Here is a 6,968-nt window from a genome sequence, read left to right as displayed (position 1 = left end):
CCAGCTGTCTAGATTATTTGTTGAGTGCCTACAGTGAATGAAATGCCACTGTGTCACTCCCATGGAAGATCAGAAATGAGTAAGACACAAGCCCTGTTCTCAGCCCTCCCATTCTGGAAGTTGAATTACTGTAGGTCATCAGAAACACGCTGTACTTCTAAGGGCGGAGTAATGTTATTCATTGTGAGTTATAATAAACAAAACCCAACAGGGAAATCTAAACAGCTGCTAGCAGGGACCTTAGTCACTGCATAGATCTTTTCCTCAAAGCCTCCAGTGGGCCACTAAGTGACACCAAGATTCTTAACTAAATGATCTGTGCTCCCCTGCTCTTCTCCCCAGCCACCCAGGACCTGTCTTTAATTTCAGTTTGTTCACAGGCAGGCAGAGCTTCTGTTCATTGACCCCTTCAGATCTAAGCGTAGTCTCCCCTTCTCCCCACACAGGGCCAGCTACTACAGAAAGGGAGGCTGTGCCATGCTGCCGGTGAAGTGGATGCCCCCAGAAGCCTTCATGGAAGGAATCTTTACCTCTAAAACAGATACATGGTGAGTCTTTCTACTGCTCTCTTCCAAGTATCACTGTGGCTGGAGATGAGGATCTTGGACCACCTGGACCACATTCTCCGGGAGGTCCTTTGCCAGGGAGACGGGAGGAAGAAGCCATGGTTAGGCACCTAAGTGATCATTTATCAGAATAATCAGAAAGGCATCTTAAAATGCACGTCACCAGACCCCACCCTGAGAGCAGATGAATCAGGAATAGGATTCAGATGAACTTGCATTTCTACCAAGCTCCCCAGTGATGCTGCCTTCAGTGGCTGGGAGGCCACACACTGAGACTCCCTTATCATTTTAAATGGCAAATTCAACACAAGCTCCCTCACAAAGCACGAACATACTTGTACACACACACATACACACACACACACACACACACACACACACACACACACACATAAGTAAAAGGAGTCTTCTGAATTGCATTAAACCCCATAAGAAGAAGAAAAAAGATGGAAAATAACCTTAAAACAGGTTAGATTGAGACAAATACATGGAGAAGTCATTTCTCCACAAGAAGAGAAAAATGTTGACATCCATATTCACAATTCAGATTCAGAATCAGGATGGTCAGTCTTCTGAGAGTTCCAAATGCCCAGGAATTGAAAGTATGGGTACAGCAAGTAGGAAAATTGGCTAAAAGTCTGTAAAAACTAACCAAATCCTCTGGCTCAACCCTTTGCTCTCTGAATTCTGTGGCCTGTCCTTCCTCTGACATTAAGCCCTGTGTTCTCCCATCATAGAGGTTCCTAAAGTCCCTCTGGTGTTGTCAGCCTCGACACCATCACCAAGCATGAGGTACTCAATCATCACAAGAACAGTTTCAAAGTCGACCTAGTTTAGGGTGTGTCCTCCTTGCATCAAGAGCCATGAAATCCCAGAAGCACACACCTGTTAGCTGTCTCAATGGTAATGTCCTAAGGTGGCTGCTTTAGTTAGAGTTTTATTGCTATGAAGAGACACCATGACTGTGGCAACTCTTATAAAGGAAAACATTAAATTGGGCTGGCTTACAGTTCAGAGGTTCATTCCATTATCATCATGCCAGGAAGCATGATAGCATGCAAGCAGACCTGGTGCTGCACAAGTAGCTGAGAGTTCTACATCGGGATCCAAAGGCAGCAGGAAGAGAGTAAGCCACTAGGACTGGCTTGAGCTCACTGAGACCTCAAAGCCCAACCCCTAGTGATGCGTTTCCTCCAACAAAGACACACCTACTTCAACAAGGCCACACCTCCTAACAGTGCCACTCCCTCTGAGGCACTCTATGGGGCCCAGCCATTTTAATTCTAACCACCATAGTGGCAGGGCCCCCTTCTGACCTAGATTAGATACTGTGAGCAAGAGCCTTGGCTCTCTCTGGGCCAGTGGCATTTGCCAGAACCTAACTCAGTGAGTCTCAAAGTGGGGTCTACAGATCAGATCCTCTGGCACTCATTAGCAATGCAAATATGCAAATGCCCCAACCTCAAGCTTCCTGGGGAATGTGATTAAGCTGGGATCATGAGGCAGAGTAGAATATATATATATAATCTAAGAGAGAGAGGGAGAGGGAGAGGGAGAGAGAGAGGGAGAGGGAGAGAGAGAGAGAGAGAATATCCTGGGAGAAGGCAAATGACTAGACCAGTGTTCCTGTTAGGATGGGGCATGGGAAGAGTCTTCATTTACAGAGGAGTGAGCCAAGTGACCCCAGAGTCTCTCGTGAAGTGACCACCACTTAGGGACCCTAGCTGCCATCAGAGGCTGAAAGTAGCAAGCAGAGGAACAAGCTTTGCTCCAGTGCAGTGGTTCTCAGCCTTCCTAACACTGTGACCCTTTAATACCGTTCCTCGGGTTGTGGTGACCCCCTGACCATAAAATTATTTTTGTTGCTACTTTCTAACTGTAATTTTGCTCCTGTTGTGGACTGTAGTGTAAAAATCTGATATGCAGGACATCTGATAAGCGACCCTCAAAGGATCATGACCTGTAAGTTGAGAACCGCTGCCGTAGAACCTCAGAGGGTCCAACTGCACAGTGTCATTGTCACATCTGCCCAGCAGCACTCCTTTCAAATGTGCAGGCTTCAGACCCATCGGAGAACAAATTTCCGTTACATTACAACACCCAGCAAATGACTTCTTTTTTTCCTGGCTACCACAGGAAAAACAAAAGCCCTCAAGGAGAGCCTCTGAGCCAGAGTGGCTGTGGACAACTGCATCCTTGCAGGGTCACGGGGACACAGGACTGAGAGGGAAGGAGCAGAGAGGGACTCACAGTTGAGAAAGCTGACAAGCACTGCCTTAGCCGGGAGACCAATGCTAGCCAGCATCAGCAACCTGTCACTTACTTAGCCACACACTCCTACGATGAAGGACGTGAGTGTGGTCCTCCCCAAACTCCTTAGCCCCAGTGAGTCATGAGAAAAGCAGGTGAGTCCCAGCCAAGAGGTACCTTACTCAATCCATGACAGGGCTGCTCAAATCTGGCAAGGCCAGCAAGAACAAGGACATCTATCTGGAGGAGCCCAAGGGAGTGTGACCCTCAGTGTGATATGATGTCATAATGGGGTCTGGTAAGAAGCTAGGGAAATTCAGTGAAAGTCGAGGAAATCTGAATAAACTACGGATTTTAGTTAATAATGCCTTAATGCTGATCCATTAATTATAATAAATGTACCATGCTAATGTAATGCTAAAAGTAGTTGGGAACTGGTTACAGCATGCATGGAAACAATATTTATGACACAATCCCTTCACAATGTGAACCATTCTATTAAAACATGAAGTTTTTTTTTAATCTGATAACGGAAATGTAAAAGCCGTGGATGGGTTGGAATACAGAATTAAGTCAATCTTCAGGGAAATGAAACAATTCTAAAGAGACAGACACGTAGGAAAGAAAGAAGAAAACAGGGAAGATGAAGCCGATTGATCTGAAAACCTAGCCAAGTTAGAGCCCCAGGAAGAACATGGGGAATACAGAAAATAGGACCTCCATCTCCAGGGTAAAGGTGTCCACTGTCCAGTGTGTGGCACAGATTGAGAACCACAGACAAGCAAACTACCATGAAATTCCAGGCCAGTGCCAATAACGACTCCACATGCTTCTGTGCAGAAAAACAGAGAAAATGACCAGAAGTGAAAGTCTGGGTGTCGTAGTGGCATGCAAATGGTTCCTAGCACAGAAAACACAAGACCATGGGAATGTCCTGAGTTCTGAGAGCTCCATATTGAGGTGATGCCCTCAGATGGAAGACACCTATCAGGACTCGTGTTGGTTATTTTGGTCAAAATGAGCAAGAAAGAGGCTTAGTTATTTCTAAGCCTGTGAGATTTACCTTTAGCTAATAACCCAGTGAGTCTCAAAGTAGGAGGCACAGGACAGAGATGGTGGGTAACCTGGGTAATCATTGGCAACTCCTCATCCCTGCTCCCTCCCACCTCAAACCTCATGCATCAGGAACTGCAGGAGAGGAGGCCTAGCTACCAGTTTCAACAAGTTCTCCAGAGGAAGCACGTGGGCACCAAAGAGAGAGTGGCAGCCACCTGCCATACCCCAAGGCAGAATAGCAAGAGCGAGTTAGTAATTGCTCTGAATACGTGGGTGCTCCCGTGACCCACCAGCCTGACCCTGAGCGTGTGACAGTAGACAACAGTTGACATGGCACAGATACACTTGGGCAAAGATCCCCATTGGCACGCAGTTAACAAAACAGAAATAAAGAAAACAACAGCCTATCTTACCCTCAATCAGAGAATGGAAAGACAAACGGACAGTAACTACCAAGCAGTATAAAAAGGCTACACTAAGCCTGCAGTCTCCTCCAGTCTCAACAGGGAAAGACGTTCATCCACAGTACAAGAGCCAATGAGGAAAACAAAGAAAAAAATCAAACCACATAAAAAAGGTGTGGCGATATTTTAAAATAATTTTACAATCAAAAAATAATGATGGAATATACAGTCTTAGTCGTATATGCCTTCACAAGTTAAAGAAGATTAAAGGGAGGAGACGCACTCCAAACTTCAGTGGAAGGGCCAAGGGGGAAATGGATTGGGAGGAAATAACGTCTGTATTTGTGTATTCAAGAAGAAAAGGCACACTGGCATCGGGAAGGCAAACTAACACCCAGATTCTCTCAAATGATGTGGCACACACCTGTAACCCCAGCACTCAGGGGGCTTAGGCAGAAAAACTGGGACTTTGAGGCCAATGTAGGCTACATAATGTCAGGCCAGCCTGAGCTACAACCAGACCTTGTCTTGTCTTTCAAATAACAACAAAAGATACTGCAATCACCAAGGAGTATCTGTCTACATTTACCTATCTCTAGACAAGCAGAGAATGTATAGCTATGACTCTTCAGGCCTCTTCCTTGTTGGATTTTGATTTTTGTCTGTTATGTTGTTGTCTGCTGAAGTGGGGAGGGAGGTTCCCTTCTTTTCCCCTTAGAGGTTGGGAAGACCAAATGAGAGTGGATAATTCATGTTCTTGACAATTGGCAGGAGGCTTATTTCACCAACACAGCAATAGCTAAAGCACGCCTGTTGCATCTTCTAGTGTTTTCTCTTCCATGTTAGGGCCATGTTTTCTAAGAACAGAATTTGCATTGACTAGAACAAAGACCGATTTTCTTTCTCCAAAATCTGATCATCAAATTAAGAGAACAAAACTGTCATCAAAACAGAAAATATTTCTGGAACCTAATAATAGTGTCTCAAAAGTCCTTTAAAACAAATAACAGGGAAATCAAAGACAATTTTCAAAAGAGGAAAATGTCTTATTTGATGTCAAAACACAGACAGAAAAAGTAAAGCAGAATATTGTCAATGCAGAAAGCAAAGAGATGAGAGGAAGGGGTGGGTGTGTCTATTAAAAACATCCCCATCTTTAACCAAAAGCCAGTGGGAAAGGTGTTTATTTTATAAAGTGTTGGAAGAGTCATTCAGGCAAACAAGCCAATTTTGACCCTTCCCTCCCACTGTAGATAATTCTAACTGAATTCCAGGAGAGGGAAAAACAAACACACCTAAAAAATAGCAAATATTTAATCTTTGGTAAAGAGAAGATTGCATAACTGGGAAATGCATAGTAGAAATCACAAAAACTTAATAAATATATTTAACTACTTGAAAATGAAAGCCATTGTTACACTAAAAACTTAGATCATAGAGCAACTAATAGAAATTGTGGCTAGGCTTAGTGGTACATCCTTGTAATGGTTAACTCTTTAAGGAGCTGAGGCAGGAACACTGGCAACAGAGCAAGTTCAAGGCCAACCCGATTTACTACCAAAAATTAAATTTAAAATAAAGGAGACACAGGGCTGGAGACTGAACTTAGTGGTTAGAGTATTCACTGAGAGTGTGCAAGACCCTGGCTTCAATCCCCAGCCCCACCTTAAAATCCACCAAAAAATAATCATCCTTGTTTTGATAAAAGGCTAACATATTTAAAGCATACAAAGAAAGTCTACAACTCAAAAGACAAATTGAGATACTATAATAATATACCCTGACAGATAAACTCACGCAGAAGATGTGAACAGACAATATATGGGATTAAAAAATAAGGATTAGATTAACAGACTTCAGTAACATATTCTACCATATGAAGTCACGGGTTACCATATTTTCTCAGACCTGAGTTCAATGCCCAGAACACACATGCTAGAAGAACATATCATTGATTTTGCCGTTCTATTAGTTTGAGACCATTTATCTAAGGAAGTTGTGGTAGCCATCCTGTATTCCCAGTACTCCAGAAGCAGGGGGATTTAGAGTTTGAAGCCAGCTGGGCAATGTAGCAAACTTGAAGCCAGCTGTAATACAGAATGAGGCTCTGTCACAAAAAAAGTAAAATAAAATTAACCAAAATCAAACTACTGAAAGATGGCCATACGACATTCAAAATATTTTGAAAATGGAAAGCAATGTGATAAAGCAAACCTTGGTACATCGCAATAGAACATTTCACAGACACTTCAAATTCTAGTTATAAGTTTTTTTTAGCATGGAAAATAATTGTGCTATGACGGGAAGAGCAGAATTATCAAGGTTCTGTAGCTGCGGGTGGGTAAAAGAAACCTAGGCACTGAGCTCGACCGGAATGAAGAACACGTCAGCAGGAGTTATCTTTTAATAGAGAATCCTGTGTGGCACTTGGCCATTCTCTTCATTTTTCTGAATCTAGAAAGTCCGCTGGGACTGCAGAGATATCTCAGTCAGTGACGTGCCTGTAGGTCACAAGTATAAAGACCTGGCTCAATCTCGTGCCTGTAGGTCACAAGTATAAAGACCTGGCTCAATCTCCTGACCCAAGAGAAGGGCAGAAAGGGCAGAGGTTGAGTGATGCATAGTCTGTAATGCTAGTGATCAGAGACAGGGGCAGGTGGGACAGGGGCAGGTGGGACAGGGGCAGGTGGGA

The 6,968-nt window shown here is 43.8% G+C and overlaps 1 protein-coding gene across 1 annotated transcript in view; it reads left to right on the top strand.

Annotated features, from left to right (window-relative positions):
* Window positions 1-6,968, top strand: part of Alk (ALK receptor tyrosine kinase) — a 699,186-nt gene that overhangs the window by 685,560 nt on the left and 6,658 nt on the right. The gene's annotated exons all lie outside the window — the stretch shown is intronic.

Source organism: Grammomys surdaster, unplaced genomic scaffold (assembly GCF_004785775.1).
Source record: "Grammomys surdaster isolate TR1022 unplaced genomic scaffold, NIH_TR_1.0 343, whole genome shotgun sequence".
Taxonomy (NCBI): Eukaryota; Metazoa; Chordata; class Mammalia; order Rodentia; family Muridae; genus Grammomys; species Grammomys surdaster.
The sequence above is the reverse complement of the archived record's forward strand: the minus strand, read 5'-3'. Positions and strand labels throughout refer to the sequence as shown.